General features: G+C 36.0%; 2 long non-coding RNA genes and 1 pseudogene across 3 annotated transcripts; all 3 read right to left on the bottom strand.

Annotated features, from left to right (window-relative positions):
• Nucleotides 1-1,697: 1,697 nt before the first annotated feature.
• Nucleotides 1,698-2,797, bottom strand: LOC111207510 (annotated as a pseudogene).
• An 8,157-nt stretch (nucleotides 2,798-10,954) lies between these two features.
• LOC106394394 lies at nucleotides 10,955-12,919 on the bottom strand. The gene is made up of 3 exons (XR_001278852.3): nucleotides 12,215-12,919; nucleotides 11,475-11,538; nucleotides 10,955-11,331 (listed from the first exon to the last, which is right to left on the bottom strand). It is a non-coding gene; the product is annotated as an uncharacterized LOC106394394 (long non-coding RNA).
• A 4,063-nt stretch (nucleotides 12,920-16,982) lies between these two features.
• Nucleotides 16,983-20,482, bottom strand: LOC106394393. Of its 2 annotated transcripts, XR_001278851.3 has the most exons (4): nucleotides 19,766-20,482; nucleotides 19,573-19,683; nucleotides 19,179-19,248; nucleotides 16,983-17,606 (listed from the first exon to the last, which is right to left on the bottom strand). It is a non-coding gene; the product is annotated as an uncharacterized LOC106394393 (long non-coding RNA). The 2 variants fall into 2 exon arrangements; XR_001278850.3 differs by lacking the exon at nucleotides 16,983-17,606 and having other exon boundaries at nucleotides 18,977-19,248; nucleotides 19,766-20,478.
• Nucleotides 20,483-20,615: the final 133 nt, after the last annotated feature.

Genomic DNA, 20,615 nt, shown 5'->3' with positions numbered 1-20,615 from the left:
AAACAAATAAACTGTAGAGAATATGAAAAACCGATTGTAAAATATTGATGTTCAAGTCTCTCCCAAGAGTTTCACAGGTTATACCACAAGATAAGGACAGAGTCATACATACTTATATGTATATCATTATTTTTTTAACAAGGAAATGGTCATACATATCTACTGATATATGGTTTTTGTTCATATATTCTAGTATTCAACTAATAAGAAACAAGTTGCTAAAATAAATTCCCTGATCTAAGCATTCAATGAACAAAGTGGTAAACCTTTTGAACTCTGCTTGAATAACCGCTAAACTTAAGCATAGGACCAACAGTGACAAAGTTGTTGTTAATAGGGCTAACACAAATGAAAAGGTCCCAATGTCATACCAACTAACACTGAGCAACAGACTTCATAGAAACAGATATCTAATCATCCAAAGATGATGTTCTTATCTGTTTCCATGATGTTATCCTTGATCTAGTAACCAATGTTGCGAGTCACAAGGAGTTTGCTGACCGTAATAGAACATATGAAGTCCAAAGATTTAATATCACTGGCTTTTTCACTTGTAACGTTCTCACAATTCTTCTCTCGTTTCTTATAGTGCCAATAGGTTCTTCTCAGGATATTACCATAATCTTAATCTACATCTAGAGTCTTATCCTCTGCACAAAAGAGCTCGAGCACATAATCTCATTTAATAACTGCATAAATAATCATCTAGCCTCTTTGTTTCTCTTTGATTACCATTAGGCTCAGTTTGCAGACAAATGATGAATTTTTTTTTGGCTGTTATTTCCTTTTATCTTTGTTACTAAATTACCTTTGTATATTTGCAGGACAAGTGGGCCTGGTGGTAAGAGATTTGAGGATAAAGTTGTGGATACTTTTAACTTCTCAAGTATGGGTATTGGGGCGCACATGTGTCCAGGAAATGGTTGAAAAAAAACATTGTTTATTCAGTCATTTTGCCACATCTTTTCTCATGTGCACATCAAACTTGACAGACTCGCCTAAACTCCTTTTAATAGACGATGTTATCATGCCAACTCAAGATACTATCCAGGTCCATTCTCTGATCCTCTTATTGTTTGTGTGTTTCCGGAAAGTTGTTATCCTTCTACTAATGATAAGTCTGTTACATCTAAACATACATACGTAGAGCTCACAATAGATTCCTATTTCATCTACATTACGGATTATGTGGTGAGGTAAGCCCCCAGAGATTCGGTCAAAAGAGATCATGCGCATAATCTACAGGTAGGATTTAATATTCTTCCCGAATCAGTAAAACTTGGTAATATGACCATTTGATACAAATTCAGGTGCATGCATACATGTTTAGGAATGAACACGAGTACTTACACTTTAAACTTCACCCGAGACCCATATAAGGAATAAAGAGTACTGGATCAATCAGATTGGAGTTGATATGGACTCTTCACCGATTTCACAGGTAGCCTCCATAGCTTTCAAGAATGGACATCTCCATTACCTGAAACGTCCAACTCTCCACGAGAGCTCTTTGGTTAAATTCCTTCATTGGTTATCCCTCTTGAAGTACCACAGTGTATCCATTGTTTGTCATTGACTTTTACATCATTCTTACTACAAACAGTTACCCACGTTTACGGAAATAGTTATTGAATCCAAAGAAACCCAAAGGAGTCTTGGAGATTGAATCAACTGACTTCTTCTATGATGCCAAGAAGAAGAAAAACACTTTATCAAGCTCAACTCCCTCAGAAAGATCTTTCAGTTAGACATACGAAGTTGTGCAGCAAGGGAAGCAAGATAACCAGATAGGGTAGCGATTACAGCCAGGATCAGCTTCTGCTTTCGGTTTCTTTTGTGGTGTCGAGCCTTGTAAGCCGCTCTTATCTGCATTCCCGAATCTACACAATAAACAACAACAAAGAACCTGTGTTAAGACATGAAGATAAGACATAGATGATCATTGATCACAAAGTGTTTCTTGTTTTTGTTATTTACACTGGAGAAGCGAAAGACCAAGACCGAACGATCTAGTTTATTGATTTTGTTGTTTTCTTTGTTAGCAGCTTCATTAGCCATGATAACATCTCTAATACTTGCTACAGCTTTTTGTTGTTCATCGTTATTTGGTGCAGTACGCTTTGCCTGTTTCAGCTGCTTTCTTGCCTATATCCACCAGAGTTTTGGCCTCCTCCACCACTCCTCCTCCCTCCTTGGTTTGTTTCAAGGTAGATGAGGAGTTCTCGGAGAAGGAGGTTGAGGAAAAGTGAGCTCACCTGATTGGAAATAATCTATTTCAGTGAAGCTGTCGTTTCCCATGTGATGCTGAAGAGAGGTTGAGGTTGAGTTATTAATTTGTGGATCTCTCCATGATTTGTGTTGGAGGAGATTGATCATCAGGTCTTGGTTCTGCTTCTATGGAAGAAGAGGAAGAAGAAGAAGACGAAGATAGTCGAAGGGATTGGGTCTTTTGCCAAGTTTGTCGTTGGGTTGAGAAAGCTTTGCTGTTGTGACGTTTCCATGGTTCCAGAAATGAAAGATCTTGACAAACTTTTCAATCTGTAGTGTAACAATGATCGATGAAGACAAAAAGACGAGACAGTTATTAGATTCAGCCAATACAGAAGATAAAATCATTAACTGGCATCTTTGAAAATATCCAGAAACTTTACAACATTGTTTTGTAGCCACGTGTCACATGAGAATGAAATTCAGAATTCTTAGAGAAATATGTTAGTCTATCTTAACTTATAATATACTTTTTATTAAACTAAGTATTAAATTGATAAATAATGTACAAAAGAATATATCACACTTTCCTTAAATAAAAGCTATGGGATTGGCTAATATGGTTAACGTATATATGACAATCAATGATTATGAATACTAAATATTTGATAATAATTTTTGTATCTTAGCTCTTTTGTGTTTAATTTTATATTATTAAAAGATATTAAACAACCACATTAATCATATAATAAACAAATTAATTTTTTTCTTATATGTTATATTTTAAATTTTTAAAACGACTATAAATTACTAAAAACATTAAATGTCTCACACTAAAATTTTGTGATCAATGGTTTTTTTTTTGGTAATAACAAGATACACATGAGCATAAATCGTATGAATATTAAGTCTCATCTACTAGAAATTCATATTATATATTAATATAGTTTAAAATTAAACTATATAACATAGAAAAATACTTAAATATGATAATTTTTAAATTTGTATTGAAAAAGTATTGAAATCTTAATTTTTTTTTTTTTTTTTTTTGAAATTTGCATTCAAAATATCACACATTAGAAATTTTGTTTTTATCATATGAGTATGAATTCACAATAATAAATATTTATATTAAAATATACTATATATATATCTATGTCATTGGTGGGAGATAGACCTTCCTTTGCTTGGAGAAGCTTAGTTTTTGGAAGAGAGCTGCTAAAAAAGGGTCTGAGACATAGAGTAGGTGATGGCCTGGATACTAGAGTTTGGCTAGATAAGTGGGTGGAGGATCCTGAGGAGGGTTTAAGGGCGCCATGGATTAAGAATCAAAGTTTTGATGTAAACTTGAGGGCGAACTCACTTATTGATATGCAGACAAAGAGATGGAACTTGAACAGACTTCACGAAGTGTTTGTTGCCGGTGATGTGGAGATTATCATGCGTAACCAACCGGTAGTAGAGAGAGCAGATTACTACACGTGGAAGTTTAACAAAAGTGGCCAGATCACGGTTAAATCGGCGTACTGGCTTGCCTCTACTACTAAAGCGAAAAGGAATCTACCGGAGGCATTCATGGAGCCCTCGGTTAATGGACTCAAAGAGGTAGTCTGGAAGGTTAAAACTCTCCCTAAAATCAGAGTGTTCTTGTGGAAATCTTTATCCTCTGCACTTCCCACTGCAGACCTGTTAAATGCCCGAGGTATGAAAGTAGATAACAGATGCCAAACCTGTGGGGACGAGTCTGACTCGATCAACCATCTCCTTTTTGAATGCTGTTTCGCTCGACGTGTTTGGGCGGAATCCTCGATTCCTCACCGAAAGGATGGGTTCGATGAGGGATCAGTGTTTACAAATATGCATTATTTGCTCAACCTTAAGGAAATCACCTATTTGACAGAGGAAGATAGGAGAGTGTGGCCTTGGATCCTTTGGAATCTATGGAAAAGAAGGAATGAGATGCTGTTTGAAGGAAGATGTGTGTCTGCGATGGAGCTAGTACAAAAGGCGGTACAAGAGGCAAAAGAATGGTTCATGGCTCAGATGGTGGAAGAAGAATGGTCTCAAGCTGAGAAGGTTAATGACTTCATAGCTCCCCGGAAATGGGTTCCTCCGGACCATGATTGGGTTATGTGCAATATTGGAGTGGAGTTTTCTAAAAGCAAAGGCTTAGCTGGGGGGGCCTGGGTGCTAAGGAACGAAAGGGGAGTGGTCCTCTGTCACAGCAGAAGAGCTTTCTCTAGCATCAAGAGCAGAGAAGAGGCTAAGGTAGTGGTGGTTTTATGGGCTTTGGAGAGTATGAGAAGTCAAAGACAGGACAAAATAATCTTTGCTGGGGAGTGTGGAGAATTATTTGGAGCTGTAGAACGTCCACAGGCGTGGCCATCCTTTCTATTTCAGGCTTCGCTAATGGGAAATGAACTAGCTGGGATTCCGGAGTGGAAGCTTAGGGTTGTTACAAGAGAAGCAAATAGAGGGGCTTTTTTCATTGCTCAAAGTGTCATAAAGTATGGCTTGGTAAATTCATATGTGGCTACAGGTCATCCTTCATGGCTGTTTGAGTTCTTTGTTAATGAAAGCAGGGCCCTCTAAAGAGCTGTCTTTTGGCAAGAAGGGAAGCTAAGTTGGAGATGTGGTTTGGAGTAATTAGTTGCAGGGGTTGCTGTACTTGCTTTGATGCTCTGTTTTTTGGCGTTATTAACCGTGCTCTGTTTTTTGGTGGTTGCTGAGGTAACAAGGAAAAGGTTTATGTAAGGTGTATTAAACTCTATTGGTTTTATGCCAATCATATATATAAATCGTACCAACTTTGACGGAAAAAAAAAAAAATATATCTATGTCATTGAAATTTAGTTACATACCATATAAAATAAATAAAATGATTGTTTTGATTTATTTACCAAAAAAGTATCATAATTAAACAAGATGTATTGCTTTGATTTATGTTTTACTCTAATTTAATTATATACATAATACATAAATGGATACAAATAAATAATAATAGATAAAAATTAGTTTTATGTATAAGATTCATCTCGTGCATGCGGGTGTTAAAGTAGTTTTAGTCAATATATTTCGAAAGGACAACGCAAGCAAGAAAGAGACACTAACTTTAAAAAAATTCAAAAGGGCACGCGTTAACTATTTTTCCACAATAATGATATTATTTAAACCCGGTGTCGGTTTAGATACGGTTAACCATTCGGTCAAGATTAGCGAAAGAATCCAAATCAACGGTTAAGATTACCTCGTATTTAATGAACGGACAGACAGGATGATCGAACATCATTGACATAAGCCCCCTTCTCTGCCGACGAGAATTGAAAGAGAGAGATCGTTCTCCGTTAAACCCTAGAGAGTGAGTTTAGTCTCGTCCATGCTTCTCTTTCTGATGTTTCGTTCGCTGATAGATTGTTCTCTGTTTGCTGGGTTTAGTGAGTTTGACCTTGGGTTCAATTTTTTGTCACGGTGTAAAGTTTGTATCATTCGTGTTGTTTATTTTTATGAAAGGCTGCATTTTTATTACTTGTATTTTTTGTCACGGTGTAAAGTTTGTATCTTTCGTGTTGTTTATTTTTATGAAAGGCTGCATTTTTATTACTTGTATTTTTTGTCACGGTGTAAAGTTTGTATCTTTCGTGTTGTTTATTTTTATGAAAGGCTGCATTTTTATTACTTGTATTTACGATTGAATTGATGGGTCTTCCGCTTGTTTCATCGATTCTGCCTTTTTTTCTGAAATCAATATCTGTATTTTGGTTAATATTTTCAAAAAAAATATCTGTATTTTGGTTTTAATCACTGTAGTGAATTTTCTTTGCTTCCAGGATACACAACATGGCTTTCTTAAGTAAAGTTGGAAGGATATTTAGGCAGACTAGCAATTATGTCACTGTCTCTAACTTGATTCTACAGAGCATCTCTTCTTCAAAAATCTTTGTTGGAGGTGACTATAACTCTATCTCGGTTGTGGGAGAAAGTATTCTCTTTTTTCTTTTTTTTTTGGATTGTTTCTCTCTGCTTGTTGGTCTCAGAGTTGTCGATGTAGGTATCTCCTACAGCACTGATAGTTTGGCTTGAGAGAAGCTTTTAGAAAATATGGACAAGTTGTTGATGGTAGTTTGCTATCTCGCTTTTTAAGTTATTGTAAAACTCTAGCCTTTGGAGTTATGACCTCCTTTTTTTCTTCTGAACGGTTACAGCCAAAATTATTGTGGACCGTGAAACTGGTAGATCGAGGGGTTTTGCTTTCGTGACATTTACTTCTAACCAGGAGGCTACTAATGCCATGCAGTTGGATAGACAGGTAACACACAAATGTTCCAGCCTCTTTTAATTCTAAGATGTCATCATCTGGCTTATTCCTTTGTCATTCATTCATTGTCTTGTTCTGGATATTAATTTGACTTCTTTTTTTTTTTAACTCGGTTGTCTCTGGACAATGCATGTTTCTAAAACAATTAAGTTTTTTTTTTTGGCCTTTACACATTGGCAACATAGGTAGGATTGGTATCATCATCATCTAGCCTGAAATAATAATAATCATTCGTTAATGAATGGCTGAACGGAGAGCAATGTCATTCTATTTATAGTTAGTTCTAAAATAAATCACTGTTTTCAGACAATGCTTATTTGTGATTCGTCTTTGCTTCGTGTTGTCTGTCAATAGGCCATTTATTGTTTTTGTTTTCTGGAACACAGCACCTTCATGGTCGAATAATTAGGGTGAACTTCGCTACTGAAAGAGGAAGTGGATTTGGAGGAAGGGGGTTCCGTGGTCCAAGTGGTGGTGCTGTTTTTTATGATGATCCTCTACCCTGTGGTTACGTTTACGATTTTTCTGTTTGGTGCCATTGACAATCTGGCAGTTTGGTGGTTCAGAGAACGAGAGCTTAATCCCTCCATAATGTTGCAGTTTCAGAATAAACATATGGAAGTTTCTTAATTTTTTATGTTTTTAACGTTTGTGGTTTGTTTATCATCGAGAATTCTACCTCTATATAGATTGGGTTATCGCATGTGATTCCGCTAAAAACGGTTAGTTTCTCAGCGAAATATCAAGATTCCGCCCCGTGACTCTGATCAATGATATTTGGGGTTTGTTTATCATCATAAATAAATAAATAAAAATTGTAATACCTTATAACAGACTCTTTATTTTTTCTTTCAAAACTGAAGACGACCCAATCTGCTTTGGCTTAGCATATGAACAAGTCTACACCCTACAAATGCACAGATGAATGAGTAGCGATGGCATTTTTATGCAAATGCTCAGTTTACAAGTATCATGTTCTCTTGAGGGATCCCAGACTGATGATGGTACAGGCTACAATGTAACGTGTGAGCATTTTGGTCAGGCTACAATGTAACGTGTGAGCATTTTGGTTCAGTTGGAGCAATCACTATCTAATTATTGCAAAGAATAAAGAAGCGTACACGGATCAGATCAGATCATTTATTTGTGGAGCTAGAGCGAGATCTACAGGGAACTTGAATTTACACAAATCGGCAAGTAATTAATGAAATTACGATTTTACTCATTAATTTCTCTGATAAATTTTAATTTGAAATTAAAATGTTTTTGGTACGCTTCGCAACAAATTGGAACTTATCGACTTGGCGAGAAGCGCGCAAAGTCTATTCACTAAAACCTCATAAGCCCTAATACCTGGAGAGAGTTCGAGAGATGCAGTCCCTTCTCTCTGCACAACGAACATGGCGAGCAAAGGCTCGGATTCAAAATCACGTAAGAGTATCGAAGTTAAATCCACTCAGAATCAGGGGCGGAACCAGGATTGTTTTGAACATGGGGCATATAAACATTTTTGTATAACATGGGGCATATAAAGATGGGCAAATCTCCAAAATAACATCTAAAATAGCATTTTATCTTTTGAATTTTTTTTTATTATTTTTCAAAATTTGAAATCTTATCCCAAACTCTAAACCCTAAAACCTAAACTCTAAACCCTAAAACCTAAACTCTAAACCCTAAACCCTAAATCATAAATCATGAACCCTAAACCCTAAATCCTAAACCCCACCCCTTAACTCTAAACCCTAAACCCTAAACTCCACCCCTAAATTCTAAATCCTAAACCCTAAACCCTAAATCTTAAATCTCACCCCTTAACTCTAAACTCTAATGTCTAACTTAATTTACTATTGATGTATAAGTGTATATTTATCTCTTTTGATAAAATATTAAATGTTATTTTGGTCATTTTTATTTTTAGAGACTATTTGTGACAAAAAAATTTTTAGTGCTATCCTAGTCATTTTCTCTATAAAGATGTTTAATCAAATTTTAACGCTGATTTCTATTCTTCGACTCATCCTTCTCTTTTTGTTGAGATTGAACCTTTGATTAAATACTACAAAAGAAGAATAAGAAGAGTGCTTAGAAGAAGCTACAAAGGAATGGAAGAAGAAAAAGAAGAATGAAGAAGTAGAAGAAGAAGCTTGGAAACGGAGGAGGAAGAAGCGTAAGAGCAAGAAAGGAATAAGACTTGGTTGGGTAACTAGAAAGGAGAAGTTACACAACAACGAGAATAAGATAACTAGTTAGTTGGTAAGCTAACTAAGTTAAGTTGAAGTTGTTAAGAGTTGTAAGAATAAGATTAAGCTTTGCTTGTAGAATTAGTCTATGGCCTAATGTAGAGGCATGGACAAGTGGGAGTAGGTAAAGCTATAAGTGTAAGGGAGAGTAAGTGGATTTAGTAGAGAAATCTACTATAAGTATGTATGAAAAAAAAAAGTATGTATGGTTGTGTTTGAAGAAGAATTAATGAAAAAGAGTTAAAAGATGTAGACATACAAAGTGTTCTCTCTTCTTTCTATACAAACAAAAATGAAACGTTAGAGAGTAAAGAGAGAGTGTGAGCTTGCGTTATGATTGTACACAAGTGAGAACAAAGAGTGAGTGAGTGAGTGTGCTTGTGGATGATGAAACAGAGAGAAGCTGGCCGTGAGTGATGAAGAGTGAGATAGGCCAAGCCAAAGAAGAGCAGAATGACAACACTTTTGGTTTATACGATGGGATACGAATCTGAGAAAAATCGTTGTAGATTGACTTATCGCATGTGATTACGCTTAGACGGTTAGTTTCTCCGCGAGATGTCGAGATTACGTCCAGTGATTATGATGAGATTGAGAACACTCCGTTCATGCTCAGTGGCATTGTATCGGAACCTAAATAGCCCATAATCGTTATAGATTGATTGATTGCATGTGACTATGGTTAGATGATTAGTTCCGTCCGGTGATTGTGATGAGAACACTCCGATCATGCTCAGTGGCGTTTTATGGGAACGTAATTAGTTCGAATCGTCTAAGTTCCAACGCATCGATGTATGTGTAGTATGGAGAGAGTTTGTATGGGGAGGGAGGTATGGCTCGAGCTTTTGGAGAAAGAATGATGTCGTGATTAAGCAAAACATATGCAGTGCACTATCACCATTCACCACCGACGTAGATTACAACCGAGACTTGTGAATTGTGATGTATCATTAATAAAGAAACAAACACTTCCTCCTTTATTGGCTTACAACAAAATTATAAAAATATACTTATAATTTTGTAGGTAAAAAAAATCTTATGCAATATGACTGCTTTTCTATATTTCCTGAGTAACCAAGATCGAATGCATAAAAGGAATTATATCAGTAGTGTGAATAAAAGGCTTAAAAACAAATTAGTGTTGTTCGTTTGGTTGCCGCAGCTTTCTGAGTCTGAGTCTACGTCTGCGTCTGTTCGTTTTAGTGTTGTTCGTTTTTCAGACGCAGACGCAGCTTGTTGTTCGTTTGGAAGACGCAGGACATTGACGCAGACGCTGGACTCAGATGCAATAAATTGATTAAGTGTTGTTCGTTTGGAAGACGCTGCGGCTATTTCATTTAGTTTATATTTTAATTTTATAAATTAGTAAAATTGTATTTTAAATAAATAAAATGTAATTTAAATTTGTAAAATTATATTTTAAATAAAGAAAATGTAGTTTAAATATATTTACATCCATCAAAATATTATATTTAATTGGTAATAAATTTTTAGTCAAATATACAAATTTATCAACAATCTTTTATCATAAATTATAAGCTAAATTTTTTAAAAAATAATAATATATCAAAATATTTATCACAAAACAAAAGCTAAATAATACATAAGGTAAAACTTCTATTTATTATCCAGTCTAACAAAAAGATGAACAACAAGAAATGTAAAACTTCTATTTATACTCTTTCACTAATCTTCTGCTCTCTAACTGCCATTTCCTTTCCTCTTGCCAGCTCAACAACCCTCAGCCATGCGGCACTAGCATTCAGTATCTATCAGCCACCTCTGTAACATGCCTTCATCTTCTTTAAATGTAATGTACTACTATTATACTGTAAATTTACAGAGATATTGTATTACCTCTTCCATCTATTTTATTATTGAATCAAACTAGTGAAAACAAAAGAAAACATCAATTGTACAGAAAGTTTTGTAGTGTTGTATATTGAAACTGCATTGGCCAAAAGAATAAGGCACCATTTCATTTGGTAATGGTCCTCTTGTATACTGTGACATCACATCTAGACTTATACATGTGTTTTCTTAACGAATACTCCCTCCGTTTCGTATTATTTGTCGTTTTAGAGTTAAAAGTTTGTTTCATTTTAAGTGTCGTTTTATGTTTTCAATACAAAATTTAATAAAAATATTTCCTATTTTATTTTTCTATTGGTTGAAATATGGTTAGGTGTATAGATAATAATGTTTTTATTTTGGAAATATGCAAAATTAAATGTTTCCTTAATTTGTGTGCATAAACTTAAAACGACAAATAAAGTGAAACGGAGGGAGTATGTATAACATCACATCACTACTTCACTGGACATGAACATTCTCCTGGTCTCTTATGGCTTTTCTCTTTTCACAGCTCTTGTTTGCAACAACAATATCAGGGTAATGAGGGAATGAAAGAACCCATCCACGTCCCTTACGATCGACACCTTTTTATCACTTCACAGGACGCACACGGCACACCGACGGTTCTAACACGGAATCTGTACTGAGGCTGATCCTCCTCATCACTGTCTTCATCGCTGTCATCTTCTTCACTGGAGTTATCGCTTTGAACTGTATTCCAACGGGCATAATCGAGTGTTAGCAAGGGACTTTCCTTACCAATGAAAAAAGACATGATCCATTAAGCCACAAACAGGACAGAACAGAGCTACTGGCTACTATACAAAGGAAAGCAAGAGAATAGGAGTATATACCAGTATATGCGTTCACTTGGATGAAGTTGGGACCAAGTAATATCAGATTCTGTCACAGGGAGTCCTAGAAGAATAAAACAGGTTAGGTTCGTGAGTGGCAAACAGAGCAGAAATGAGAGGACATCTCACAAGTGAAGACCATCTAATGAGAGCAGAACAGTAATCTATTGGGAGCAGTGATAGGTTCTTACATGTGAGAAACATTCCATTAGGAGCAGAACAATAATCTATGCATGACTGGCCAATCTTAGATGCGAATAGCAGCAGATAATCTATATTTAGTGGCATATTTCAAAATGCAAACGTGGACAGAAGGTATACAAGATCTACTCTATCAAGTTGTTTTTGCAATATGATGAAAGACAGCGGAGACAACTTCCATGAAAAGAGGAAAGACACTGTTTTTGGAATATGATGAGCATATCTCGCCACAACACATTACATTCTAATGTTGACCCATCATATCTTACTTTGGAACATTAAGATCTATTAGAGTTTGATAACCCACAAGTCACAAGTGGAGAAAACTCACTGAACAATCAAGAAAGTATTCAACTTTATCGGGACTAAAACTACAACGACCTATGTACATTTTCACACTTGATGAGTATATGATGATTATACAAAGAGAAGCAAAAATACGAAACTCAGACTTTGGTTCTCAGACAAGAAACAACACTTAGCATTCTAAACAGTAGTAAGCAAACAAAACCCAGAAAAAGAGTTAGAGAAAAGCTTACGAGAGAGTGAGATGAGCTTTGAGATCGAGATATCGAGAGAGAGCTGGGTTCGAGATCGAGAGCTGGGTTTGAGATCGAGAGCTGGGTTCGAGAGAGAGATGGGTTTAAGAGAGAGTTGGGTTCGAGAGAGAGAGCTGGGTTCGAGTTCGAGATAGAGTTGGGTTCGAGTTCGAGATAGAGTTGGGTTCGAGTTCGAGATAGAGCTGGGTTTGAGATAGAGCTGGGTTTGAGATCGAGAGATTGAGTTTGGTTTGGCTGGGTTCGAGATCGAGATTCGAGAGAGAGAGCTGGAGAAGAGAAGACTCAGAAAGCTGCGTCTGCGTAGTATTTTTGGTAATTAGTGAATTAGGTTAAGAGAAAAACAGTAAATAGGTTAAGTAGACGCGGAATTTAAGTCGTGGCCGCTGATTTTTTTGGCGTCTGATGCTGGACGTTGCGTTCGGCCGCAGACGCAGGTACCTGCGTCGATGAAACGAACAAATTTTAAGTGAAAAACATTGACGCAGATGCAGACGCCGTACCTGCATCGATGAAACGAACAGCACTATTAAAGAACTAATCTACGATATATCCTGATGAAAATCTCCCAAGGATTGCACTCGAAGGTTGGTGAAACAGATAGGCTTCGAATCGAATGATCGATCAAAGGAATGGTGGATCGACGGTTCTTCGGTATAAGGCTGCGGAAAGGCCAAATACTTGCTAGGTTTGTCTTAGTCCGTGAGGGCAACCCCACTAGTGAACAAGACAGTGCTTACAAAGATCACTCTTCTAGCATTACGATGTTCCAAATAACAAAGGATTCAACAAATTTAAAAGTAGATTTTATTAAGAAGGTTGAATGAATAAAACATTACAATATTTGACCTTTATATAATAGGCTGTGGATATAAATAAATATACTAATCAAACCTAGAAACTATAAAGCTCTTAAAACCATGAAAACTTGACTAGAAATATTGACTTGACCAAAAACCAAGACCTTTGACCGAATTTTGGAATTTGTGCTTACAAAACTCCTTGGCTGATCGTGTCCTTCTGCATGGTCGACGGTTTCGAAATTGCCGTCAGATTGATATATTATTCGACTATAGCTTGTATTTTCTTGTTGGACATTTTTTCTTTGGACTGAAGCATGATCATAAGCACATTTAAGTAAATCTTCAAGCCCATGTCATTTTATAACAGACCCATAAGCCAAAACCTCAATTGATTTGTTTATTTCTGAATAGGATTGCATCATCCCCTCCTCCTTTAAAACGATTTGCCCTCAAATCCGACTTAATGTTTATAACCTGTGACCGTGAGGGCAACCTCACTAGTGATCAAAACAGGTTGCTTTCGGAGAGCAGTCTCCTAAATCCATTACGAGAGATGGAAGAGCAGTCTCGGTTTAACTTCAGATGGAATGATCTCTTGGCTTCTTGTAGAACTTCTTTTTTTTAGAAGATGGAAAGATGAGAATGATGGATGAAAGAAATGAACACCGAACCCTCAAGTGGTTCTGATACCAAATGATGAAAATTTCCCAAAGAATGCACTCAAAGGTTGGTGAAACGGATAGGCTTTGAATCGAATGATCGATCAAAGGAATGGTGGATCGATGGTTCTTCAGTATAAGGCTGCGAAAAATCCAAATACTTGCTAGGTTTGTCTTAGTCCGTGAGGGCAACCCCACCACTAGTGAACAAGACAGTGCTTACGCAGATCACTCTTCTAGCATTACGATGTTCCAAATAACAAAGTATTCAACAAATTTAAAAGTAGATTTTATTAAGAAGGTTGAATGAATAAAACATTACAATATTTGGCCTTTATATAATAGGCTGTAGATAGAAATAAATATACTAATCAAACCTAGAAACTATAAAGCTCTTAAAACCATGAAGACTTGACGAGCCAACTCCTCTAGTGCCCCCAAATGTCAAAAGCCAATCTCTAAAGAACCACATATAAAACAGAAAGAAAAACTAATTATTTTTAAGGGATAATTCCTTTAATAAGGTAAAGACATAAAACCCTTTAGAAGTTATAAAAATTACAATTTGTACCTGGATTTTATCCACCCACCCGACCCGACCCGACCCCCATTTGATTGGAAATCATACAAACCGAAATAATCAAACCGTCTAACCACTAAAACCAGTTAAACCACTCTCTCAAAATCAAACCTATTGGTTTTACTCAAACAAAACCGGAATCCGACCCAACCCTAGTTCCCAAAGAAATCCCAAATCGATTTTCAATTCACGCTTCCTCTGAAAGCTCGATTCCTCTTTCTTTCAACTTTCTCTCAACTCTCAACTATCGACGAACGGAAAAACTCTCAGAGAAACATTAACTACTGATAAAATTATGATTTCTACTATTTTTTTGTACCATTTTTTTCTCTAATACCCTTTAGTATTTTCTAAAATAAATCAAATAAATAGTTTTACAAACAAAAAAAATTCAAAAAATAGTAACTACTGATGAAATACCTATATCAATTTATTGATATTTTTTTCCAGTTCTAAAAATGTTTAAATCATAATTTCATATTTTGTTCTACAAAAAGTAAAATTGACATTCTACACAGTAGAAATGAAAAATCAAAAACTAAAAACTAGTGTAGAATCTAACAAACAATCAAGCTATAAGTAATAATATTCTCTTTTAATTGGGTCTTTGATGTTACCAACGAGATCTCTGATGCGGTCGGAGGGAAGTGGCCCCCATGACATGAGAAAGGATTCTAAAGAAGTTAAAAGCACAACAAAGCAAACTTGAGTTATAACTCAATTATAGGTAGGTGATGGTGGTGTTACAAAAATAAATAGGATGCTGCGATGGACAGTCGAAGCGCATTGTCCCTGTCTTGATACAGTCTGGTCCTGACCGGCTACTGCTAAATTATATTTTTTAAAAGAGCCATTTGGCCTGGCTGTTTTGGCAATTTGGCCTTAGCCCGCGTCCGGTTTAGTCTAATGTCATCACAATGTTCCTAGCTTCTGATATGAATTAATAAATGGTATTTAAGCATATCAGGTTTTATTTAAATGTTATAGAGCTTTGCAAATTGCAATTGTTCATTCTCTTTGTCAAGTAATCAAACGGGATAGGCATGGCCATTTGACATATTAATGATAATGGGGGAGCACGGGCCTATAGAAAAGTTGGGCTGAGTAAGACTTTTCTCTTCCGTATTTGACATTTCTAACAAGTATGAATTTGTCCGGAGTTCATCTTCATGCGAATGTACTTTTTTTGTTGTTGTATGAAATTAGATTTTACCATTATCACTATTTTACTTCACCCTTTTTGACATATTTTGGGGGTAAATTCGAATAAGTCAAACATATAACATGTGAGCAGAACGTGCCTCAAGTTGGAACCAAAACTCTACATCGGATGCTAAAAGGTTGTATCATGTGCATGTTAGACAGTCTCGTTTTACATCAATCAAGTACAATTGATGTATAACACTCATGCTTACCCCACAAACCAAATTTGATAAAAGGTAATCTACAATTCTCTACAAGTTTGTGTAAACTCCCACATTACAAAGTATATCTTGTAATATAACTAATCTAACGTTCTAATGCTAATACTAAAACATGTTTGATCAGCAAAAATAGATGTAGCGTTTCATTTCCGAAAACTCATCTGTTATCTTTCTATCTTAAACATTGATTGAAATTAGCTAACCAACTGTTCACCAATTTTCTTAAATGGTTTGACCCCACCTGACCGTAACACTATTAATAGCAGAGCCATAATTTACATGACTTTGAAGAGATACCAAGAACCTTTTCACTTTATTACTTAGAACAATGGGAAGGCAAATAGCTGAGTTCAGAGAAAAGAAGATTTTGGCTATATAGATATCACGGGTTATAAACACACATGCTTTGCATGAGACAATGAAAAATCGTCAATAATTTCAATTTATATTTTCTGAAATGTTGGATGACCATATTGTTTATATGGTCACATGAATCAAGTATGAACTGTTTCTCATTTAGGTTGTCACTTTGTATGTTCTCGTTAGTCTTTTTTGCTAAGAAATGTTCTCGCAAGTTTCGACTCACAATGGGTGTAAAGTAAAAACAAAAAAGAAGGAAACACTACGACGTAGAATTCTTTTTGGTTTTCTAATTTCTTCAATAACATTTTTGTACTGAATACATGTCTGAGTTCATTTTCCTTCTCATTTTCCCCTTCTATGTGCGTTTCTCATTATTTTTTAAAGGCGGAGGTCGAGATGAGATTGTTCATGACTAAACGAAAAAATGATTTGATGTCATTTTAGGGTAACTTTTAATTTGCTATTGTGTTCAATATATTATTAGAAATAGTTTATGTTACAAAAAGATTCTAAGGTAGTCTACAAATAATTTTTCTAGACTTTTTCCAATATTTTTTTCTAAATTTTCAAAACTGGATGAGTTTATTTACAACTTTGTAATAAAATAACTTACAATTTTATAGTATCGAGAAATTTAAATAAGGGCAAAATTTTATACCCGCAGGAATGAGATAACACTGATATAAGATGAATATACGAAAGAGAGAGTTTACTATAAAGAGGGAGAAGAGAGATAAGGTGCGAGTTACAATTGAATGAAAACGTTCGTTTATATAGAAGTAAAAAAGTAGGATTTACTGTGCGTGCATAGTGACGTGGACTCCACATAATATACGTATACACGAGAACGTCAACTTTTGGTGCGTGTATTCTTGACGTTCTTTTTTCTTCATGTTTATAACACTCCCCCTTGGAGACAAGTGTCACTATTCTTTCTTGTTTAACGTCTTTGTTGCCTCGTTAAAAACATTTCTAGGAAAATCCAATGGAAAAAACCGTAGTTAGATAAAAAAGAGTACAACCATGTAAACTCCCCCTCGAATTAGCAGTCATAAATCCTTTTGATGACGCATTCTAATGTTATGGACATGTTTTCTAAATACTGAGGTATGAAGTGATTTTGTGAAGAGGTCGGCTGCATTGTCGCATGATCGGACATATTTTACTTCAATCTCTTTCTTTTTCTCGAGCTCTTGGGTGTATGAGAAGAACTTCGGATGAATATGTTTCGTTCTATCGCTTTTGATATATTCTTTTTGATATATTTTTCCTTTGTTTGAGCTACACATGCCGCATTATCTTCATATAGAATAGTTGGCTCTATATTTTCGTCAATCCCACTGCTTGAACAGATGTGTCGGCTTATTGATCTTAGCCATACACATTCTCTACTAGCTTCATGGAGTGCAATGATCTCAGCATGATTTGAAGAAGTAGCCACGAGCGTTTGTTTCTGAGAACGCCAAGATATAGCAGTGCCTCCGATCGTGAAAACATATCATGTTTGCGATCGGGCTTTGTGTGGATCTGAAAGATATCTTGTATCTGCAAAACCAACCATTTGACCTTTTGAATCTTTAGGGTAAAACAAACCATAGTCTCTTTGATAGTCTCATTGACAAAACTGTACACACATATATCATGAGATTTCTATAATCAATGATCCTTACTTTTTAGTTTTGGTAATAAAAACTTTGATAGTCTCTTTTACAAAAAAAAAGAGAGAGTAGAATATTAAGAAACATAAGTAAAGTAAGGTGATGTTCGTTTGCTCACCCAGATGATCCATCTGGGTGAAGATGCAAATCGATGTTCGTTTTTAAAAACTCATCTCAAATTCTCACCCAAATGAAGGTGAGTAATTCAGTCCAAAATGATAAATGACAAAAATAACCTTTTATAATCATAATATTATTTTCAAACCGTAAATTCCGTTTTTTGCATATATATATTTCCGCCGGAACCAAAAAAATGCATTTTCCCGCAAAAACTGAAAAACACTTTCCCGCCAGAACAGCAAAATGCGGTTTTCCGCGAAAAACGTAAAACGCACATTTTCATAAAAACACACTTTTCGGCCAAACCAGTAAAACAACACTTTTCGGCCAAACCGGAAAAACGCATTTTCCCGCCAAAACCCCAAAATTGCATATTCCCGCCAAACCCCAAAATTGCATATTCCCGCCAAACCCCCCAAAAAGCATTTTCCCGCCAAAACCGGAAAAACGTATTTTCCCGCCAACACCGGAAAACGCATTTTCCCGCCAAAGCCAGAAAACGCATTTTCCCGCCAAAACCGGAAAACGCATTTTCCCGCCAAAACCGGAAAACGCATTTTCCCGCCAAAACCGGAAAATGCATTTTCCCGCCAAAACCGAAAAACGCATTTTCCCACCGAAACCGCAAAAAATATTTTCCGACAAAAACACAAAAAAATGCATTTTTCCCGTCAAAAACGCAAAAATGCACATTTTCTACCAAAACCGCAAAAAATACATTTTTCCGCCAAAATCGCGAAAATTTTTTTTCCCTTCAAACCCGCAAAAAAGCATTTTTTTGTCAAAAACACATTTTCCGCCAAAACCGCAAAACGCATTTTTCCCGCCAAAACCGCAAAAAACGTATTTTCCGCCAAATTCATAAAAACGTATTTTTTCCGCCAAAATCCCAAAAATGCACTTTTTCCTCAAAAACACATTTAATCTCAAAAACGGCAAAAAAAAAATTCCGCCAAAACCGTAAAAATGTTATTTTCTGCCGAAACCTAAAAAATATATTTTTAGTCGTTTTGTTAACAAGTCCACCTGGATGCAGATGCAAGTTGAAAAAAGAAAAGCAAACGAACATAGTTGCATTCAGATGATTCATCTGGATGCATGGACGAAATGAAAAAAAAAACGAACAACACCCAGATGGAACATTTGGATAAGACATCTGGAAGGATCATCTGGATGCATCTTCCAGATGTACAAACGAGGCCTAACTTTATTCTCTAAAAATAGGCACATTGCATATTTGTTATACCTTTTTACAACTGAAAAGATACAAAGTAGAACATAGAGTTGAATGAACAAAAAATTTCGTGGACTCTATATTGAAGAAACCAAGGAATCGCACCTTTGGTCATGTTTCCACAGCATCAGAGACGTCATGAGAGCCTGCTGTTACCTCTTCTGCTAGTCCCAATCTGGGAAAAAGAGTCAGCAATCAGTAATGAAAATGTTAAGCAACAAAGAAAGCTAAAACATCAATTATGTTGTAGTGTGAAAAAGAGAAGGGAACATTACATTCACTTCTCAAACAACTTCCTTTGCAAAGACAAACAAAAAGATAAAGTACTCCAGTTGCAAACATCTTTAATTGTAAAAGACACAGAGTCACAAACATTCCAACATGACAACTAAACCAATCATAAAGATTATCACTCGTTGTTAAGTCCAATCTTGGATTTGGAACTAAAGTTGTGAAGTACAATAATATATAATAGAGCCTTGGAACTTGGAAGCTTTACCTCCAAGCTTTCCTATCAAGTTGCATGAGTCAAGTGTCTCTGAAGCTCTAATCACCTTTTCATGTGTCTGGTTAATTTCATCTTTTCTGTAATCAAACCCGCCTCTTCTATCTGCAAAAGTCTTCAGTATCAGATAGCATGAAGCATATTAGTTCAAGTAAGTAAGGGAATGAAGATGATGAGTCACCCGAACCTTGGGAAGCAGACCCTGGCTTTCTCATTAATCATACATCAAACTATTAAGCAAAGTCTGACTCAGATAGCCAACATCAAACAGAGTAGAGATTTTTTTTTTGTGTGTGTGCATAAGATGGGTCGTTAGTGAAAGACAATCATTTCATTGCGTAAGGGTTCTGGGGAGAAGAACATGAGATGAAACGACACCAAGACTTCTCGATCCAAGGAATCATCATCAGATTCATCGCAATTCGTCTTGAATAGCTCTCCTTATAAGTTTTTGTTGATTAGAAAAGAAGACAAAACGTCGGGATTGAAGATTCACAAAGTGTATCAACAGCTCGAAACTCCATAGCGATATCAGAATCTCCATGAAGAAATCTTCATACTTAAGCAAAGTATTATGATGATTGAGGGTGAGAGGTGATGATTGGTGAATTTAGGAGAAGCTTACCTCCTTATTTATAGGATAAGTTTTGTAACCATCGAGGAGGGTGAAGGTGCTACTGAATGGGAGTTAATGAAGGTGATTGGGAACGTAAATCACGGAGATTGAATGAAAGCCTAGAACGTTACACCTTTTCTGGTAAGAGGCGGTGGCCTGTACTTGGATCGACGCGACGGTGACGTCGTCTTAACGCAGACGGAAGAAGGAAATATAATTGGGGTTATACGTAAAACATGAAGCCCATATATAATAAAAACCCAAACGAATTGTAATTATGTTTTAATGAAATGTTGCGTATTGAGTGCGTGGATACATGTCACGACGATAGACGCTGGAATCTGACGTGGAAGGCCGAAAGAAAAGCAAACATTCTTTTATAATAATAGATAGATAAACTAGATCTCGATCTCCGCAACCG

This window comes from Brassica napus, chromosome C2 (assembly GCF_020379485.1).
Source record: "Brassica napus cultivar Da-Ae chromosome C2, Da-Ae, whole genome shotgun sequence".
NCBI classification, from domain to species: Eukaryota; Viridiplantae; Streptophyta; class Magnoliopsida; order Brassicales; family Brassicaceae; genus Brassica; species Brassica napus.
The sequence above is the reverse complement of the archived record's forward strand: the minus strand, read 5'-3'. Positions and strand labels throughout refer to the sequence as shown.